The following is a 6391-nucleotide window of genomic DNA, read 5'->3' as shown; positions in this document are numbered from 1 at the left end:
CAGTGCTGAATCACTGTTTCCTCTGTGTACAAGACTCACTATACCAGCACTGATCTATCACCCTGCGTTACTCTGATTTCCTTCTCTTTCATCATTAATAGGTTTAGGATGAATCACCTTTCACACCTTCCCATATGCAAATACAATCACCTGGTGGGCGGGTTATGTAAAGGTCCGTAGTGCAAATATATCGGGGGGGGGTACAACCTCTTCCCCACCGCACCACATTACATGTATAAATCTCTACTGCATGTAAAGGCCGCTACACCTGAGATCTACAGCCGCTTCTCACGGCCGGCCCTGACCAATATAGTGCCATAGGCAAGATATTGGCTGGTGCCCTCTAGCAGATAATCCCACCACCAAGGTCCTTGCGTCGTGCCCCAAACCTCCTCTGGTGCCAGCCCTAGTTTGCCTATGCCTAGTTGCCGACTCTGGTGCTTCTCATCCTGCTACATTTATACAGGTGTTGCACTGATTTTGATTGAAGCCCTTTCTGTTGCACTCCTGGTGTCGTGTGTTCGCGGTGACGTTGCTGATAAAGATGCAGTTTAAAGCTGGGCATCCACTATACAATTATCTGTCAGATATCTGTCCAATCTGGCTGGTTGGAATGAAAACCTGGTAATGTATGGGAGCAAATGACAGTCCATCATATGGTTTTGAACACTGAAAAAACGGACAAAAAAAATTGTTCAAATTGGTTAAATTCGTGTGTTTTAACCAATTTGTCTGAATGACCATGTTTGGCTATTTTCCAGTGTTTGAGCAATAGGATGACTCATTTGCCCCCATACATTACCAGGTTTTCATTCCAACCAGCCAGATTGGACAGATGTCTGACAGATAATTGTATAGTGGATGCCCAGATTAACCTCACAATATTGGGAGAGAAAATACATATTAAAAAACCCGCTGAAATCTTTCCCATAGAGATCTAATGTCACGGATCATATAATTTGTTTGATTAATCGCACACAGTGGCATAGATGGGTAAACGCTAGTATAGCCTACGGGACTCGTATACACTAGGTGAAACATATTCATTTAATCCACAGTGCAGCCAGAATCGTCCACCTCACGATGACGCTTGTAGATAGATATATACAGTATTTTACTATAAATGCATCCGCTCTACTCCTTTCAGTGCAGGAAGTGCCTAGATTGCAAGTTATACTACAGTGCGTATCGACAGCACTTTTACTGGTCTATATTAGTAGGCTTTCTGGTCATGGTAGTATTTACACCCGGGGGGGTCCGATCACTCACATTTATTTTGCATAGACCAATGAAGCATTTACAAAAATCATTGCAGTGCCCCCAAGGAAGGTCGGCCTCTCACTTTCACGGTATGAACTAACCGGCCTATTACCGGGTGATATGGTGTAGCGGCTACTGGCTCAGGGAGAAACCGGATGACAGACGATTGTACTGCTTGACACTTATTTTTGCATTTCTGAGACAGATTGGGACAACAGAGCTTTAAGACATAAACCACAAAGCATCATAGCTAAATTAATAGATGCTAGCAGGGTATGTTTACTAAATTGTGCTGTGTTCAAAGTTTATTATCATAATATATAAATTATCCATATGTATTTTATACTGTACAATTTATTAAGCCTCGTCCTGGACTGTCGTCAGCCCTCACTTCTTCTGGGGTCAAAAAACAAACTCCGTGGGACTCCCCCAAGTGTTGGAAGCTGGGTCTACAATCTGTCTTCTTGTTTATTATCAACAATGAAGCTAAGGAAAGGAAACTTCCCAAATACTCTGACTCGCAACAGTTCCTTTGGGTGTATGTGTGACACCACCAGGGTCCTTACAATAAAATAATTGCCTTGTGCTGAGTGCATCCAACACAAAACCAATCAGACCAGAATGTCGTCCAATCACTCCTGAAGGGTACATGGAGCTTGCCCCCCTGCCAGTGATCGTGTCGGCAGTCAGTCGATGAGCAATCGCACAATACGCCATGTGTGGCTGCCTAAAATGTGTAATGTGTGGCAGTAAGAGACATGTTCTTGGCAGCAAAAGGCTTAGAATGAGGAATAAAGAAAAGAAAGACTTTGAAGAGCATAATGGCCCATCACAACCTCCATCTCCACTAATTTACACTCACCAGCTTCTTTCTGTAACCGTGACCTCCTCCACCCGATGCCAGGAAATAAAACTTTATACATGTTACATCTTCAGTCAGCTTTTCTCTCTCCCTGGTCCCTGCTAATGAGATGGTGAAATATCAGCAAATCCAGCGCCCAGCGCCACACATCTCTCATACACCTCGTTCATTGAAATAGGGCAAATCTCAGCTTTTATCAGTTCAGCTGCCTCGTTTCTTATCCTGTGATATCTCCTCCATCTATATGAGAGACTTCTCCATCCTCACTGTATACCCACCTTCTCCTTGTTTCTCCAAGCTACTCTCTGCCCTCCTCACTTGGGCTCTCGCACAGACTGATCACATATTGGAGGTGGTCACCACAGACATGCTTAGTACTATTTCCCTCTCTCAGATCATCACCTCCAAGCTCTCTCTCATCACTTTACCCCCTATAACAAGCCTCCTCGTACCTGCAGAATCTGAGGTTCTGTCCCTCATCAACAACTATCCCCCTCTCTGCAACAACTCCTGTCCTCCATGACTTCTACATTGTGCTCATCTGTCCACTCCTCGCTGTCCACCATGGGCCTGATTCAGCAAGGATCGCAGCTGCGATTACGCACGGAATTGGCCGATTGTTGCGTTACGTGTATGCATTGCAGTGCTTGCGCAAACCCTCCACTGCAATCTGGACCGCGATCGCAGTGACTACGCAGACCCATCGCAGAGTGATTGACAGGAAGTGCCATTTGGGGGGGGGGGTTGGTCGGCAAAACGCAGGCGTGCCAGTGCGTTTCAACGCTGTTACAGGGGGGGGGGTGCGTAAATTATCCACCGTGATGCCCTACGCAGCTTGTCTACTTAATGCATGCGATAAAGTTAGCAATTCCCGAGTAAGGTCAGAGCTTGTGCGTGAGGCTGCGATTGTACTCACTGTTACTGATGGCTTTGCAGTCTTGCTAATTATTATGGATGTGTGTAAGGTAAAGTGGTCGTCCTTTTGTAGTGTTGCTTCGGCGGCATAGAGATCGCAATGGATTAGCATACTATCACAAATACTTATCGAAGATGAAGTATTTAGTCTCTGCTACTCTTCCATCGTTCACCTCACTAATCAGTGGATCCCCACAATTTCACTATAATTAATGGAAGCTATACCATCAATCAGGACAAGCCGAGTCAGACACTATGTAACCAGCACCAGGAGGGCAGAACTTTAGTGCTGGCGCCTAGGGAATAGGCCTAATACGCTGGGAGAGACCTGCTCCCAGAGAGGCTTATATAAGATGGCATAGGTGATGTCACAGATCACATGACCCTAATGCTGGGAACACACTGGCCGATATATCGGCCATTTCATTGAACGGCCGACATATCGTGTGTGCATCGGTCAGTGTGTACAGACATCGTCCACAGACATATCGCCTCACCTGTGCAGCACGGCCGATGCCCAATATATCTGCAGATATATTGGTGCATCGTGCTGTGTGTACGGGCGGTCGGCTGAGGCCACCGCTGACTGACACCTCAACTGGGCGGGCACATGTAAATGCCCGTCTGACGTCAGTCACGGCACATGGGGTTGACGATTGGTAAGCGTGCAGGTCCTCCAGACTTGCTCCAATACTCAAGAGAGCAGAGGGCATGGATTGTGGCATGGTGCCCACATCTGGGAAAGAGTATATTTGTCTCAGGTTGGTTGGCCCTACTGCCAGGGGGTTGCGGGCCACACCGCTCCCAGAACACTGGACAAACCTCCAGCCTGACGACAATGGGGTCGTCATATGCGGCCCCACCCCCAAAATGTCACACATAAGGATGAGTGGCCACACAGGCACTAAGCCACGCCCCCTTTCACGTGCTACCACCCCACCCTAACAATTCACACAGAGCTTGACACTATTTTTTTTTTAGACTGAACAGCCCTCTGACACCCAGACCTACACTGCTAGTGCGGCTGGGACAATGTCTGAAAAGTGGGACTGTCCCACTGAAATCGGGACAGTTGGGAGAAATGAAATAATAACATTAATATTTACTATACCAAAGTGTTTTTTGTTTTGTTTTTATTCAGGGGAAGGAAATGAATTTATTTTTGTACCATAGCAGAGTAAATATCCTTTTCTAATTTAGGCCCATCATAAATTTATGAGGGGAAACAGAGTTCAAAACTGTAAACAAATGCAGCTTTTGGGGGGGCTTCATCCTTTAGCTACATTTAGGACATCTACTCAAGACACAAAATGCCCCTTTTATCCTATTCTGCATTTTCTGACGTTTCCACCAATAAGAAAAGGTGTAACATCCGCTCAGTGGCCACTATGTTAGGTGCACCCTTCTGGTATATGGGGACGATCCCCCTTAGCCCCCAGAACAGCCTGAATGATCTGTGGCATGAATACAGCAAGATGCAGGAAATATTACAGCCTCATGGTGACATTGTGGTGTCACGGGTGTGTATAATAGGTTGACACCAGATGTTCGACCGGTAATAGGTCGACTTGGTCAAAACGTCGACTGTCAAATGGTCGACAGTGCAGAAGGTCGATAGGGTTAAAAAGGTCAACAGGATGAAATGGTCGACACATTTAAAAAAAAAAATGTAACCCTAATCCTAACCCTCCACCTGGTTCCTAACCCTCCCCCTATTGCCTTACCCTAACCCTCCACCTGGTTCCTAACCCTCCCCCTAGTGCCTAACCCTAACCCTCCACCTGGTTCATAACCCTCCCCCTAGTGCCTAACCCTCCACCTGGTTCCTAACCCTCCCGCTATTGCCTTACCCTAACCCTCCACCTGGTTCCTAACCCTAACCCTCCCCCTATTGCCTTACCCTAACCCTCCACCTGGTTCTTAACCCTCCCCCTAGTGCCTAACCCTCCACCTGGTTCCTAACCCTCCCCCTAGTGCCTAACCCTCCACCTGGTTCCTAACCCTCCCCCTAGTGCCTTACCCTAACCCTCCCCCTAGTGCCTTACCCTAACCCTCCCCCTAGTGCCTAACCCTCCCCCTAGTGCCTAACCCTAACCCTCCCCCTATTGCCTTACCCTAACCCTCCCCCTAGTGCCTAACCCTCCCCCTAGTGCCTAACCCTAACCCTCCCCCTAGTGCCTAACCCTAACCCTCCACCTGGTTCCTAACCCTCCCCCTAGTGCCTAACCCTCCACCTGGTTCCTAACCCTCCCCCTAGTGCCTTACCCTAACCCTCCCCCTAGTGCCTTACCCTAACCCTCCCCCTAGTGCCTAACCCTCCCCCTAGTGCCTAACCCTAACCCTCCCCCTAGTGCCTCACCCTAACCCTCCCCCTAGTGCCTTACCCTAACCCTCCCCCTAGTGCCTAACCCTCCCCCTAGTGCCTAACCCTAACCCTCCACCTGGTTCCTAACCCTCCCCCTATTGCCTTACCCTAACCCTCCCCCTAGTGCCTAACCCTAACCCTCTCCCTAGTGCCTAACCCTAACCCTCCACCTGGTTCTTAACCCTCTCCCTAGTGCCTAACCCTAACCCTCCCCCTAGTGCCTTACCCTAACCCTCCCCCTAGTGCCTTACCCTAACCCTCCACCTGGTTCCTAACCCTCCCCCTATTATTATTATTATCCTTTATTTATATGGCACCACAAGGGTTCCGCAGCGCCTTACATAGTACATAAACAAATGAGCACACAAGACAAGTACATAGACAAATGATAACACAGGAAAAACAGTTATTAACAGTACAAACAGTGCAGGACAAATACACGATTTATACATTGCTGCATAACACTTAAATAAGCAGCATGGTGTCAGCAACCAAGATATAGGTGCTGTTCAGGGGCGTGTTAAGAGTGCACACGGGCCCCCTCCTCTCTCCCCGGTGGCCGGCAGCCGACTGACGCGGCTAGCCAGCCACCGAAGCATTAGTAGACTCCGGGCACTAGTGTGCCCAGAGTCTACTGCGCATGCTCAGAACACCGCAGCGGTCATTTTTCCAGTGTTCTGAGCAGCGCTGACACCCGACGCGGGACCACGGACAGGTATGTGTAAAAAAATATGGGTGCAGTGTGTGTGGTGCCTGGGGGCCCGTGTGCCCAGCACACACTGCACTCATTATAGATATGCCACTGGTGCTGTTGTAAATTAAAGCAGGAGTAAGTGAGGGAGAAGCACATGAGGGAAGAGGGCCCTGCTCGTGAGAGCTTACATTCTAAGGGGAGGGGGCAGACAAACAGGGGTGACACAGATGGGCTGGATTGTGAGTAGTGGGTTAGGATGAGAGCTGGAAAGCTTTGAGGAAGAAAGGGGTCTTGA

This window comes from Taudactylus pleione, unplaced genomic scaffold (genome assembly GCF_031769625.1).
Source record: "Taudactylus pleione unplaced genomic scaffold, aTauple2 ptg000762l, whole genome shotgun sequence".
NCBI classification, from domain to species: domain Eukaryota; kingdom Metazoa; phylum Chordata; class Amphibia; order Anura; family Myobatrachidae; genus Taudactylus; species Taudactylus pleione.
This window is presented reverse-complemented; position numbering follows the sequence as displayed.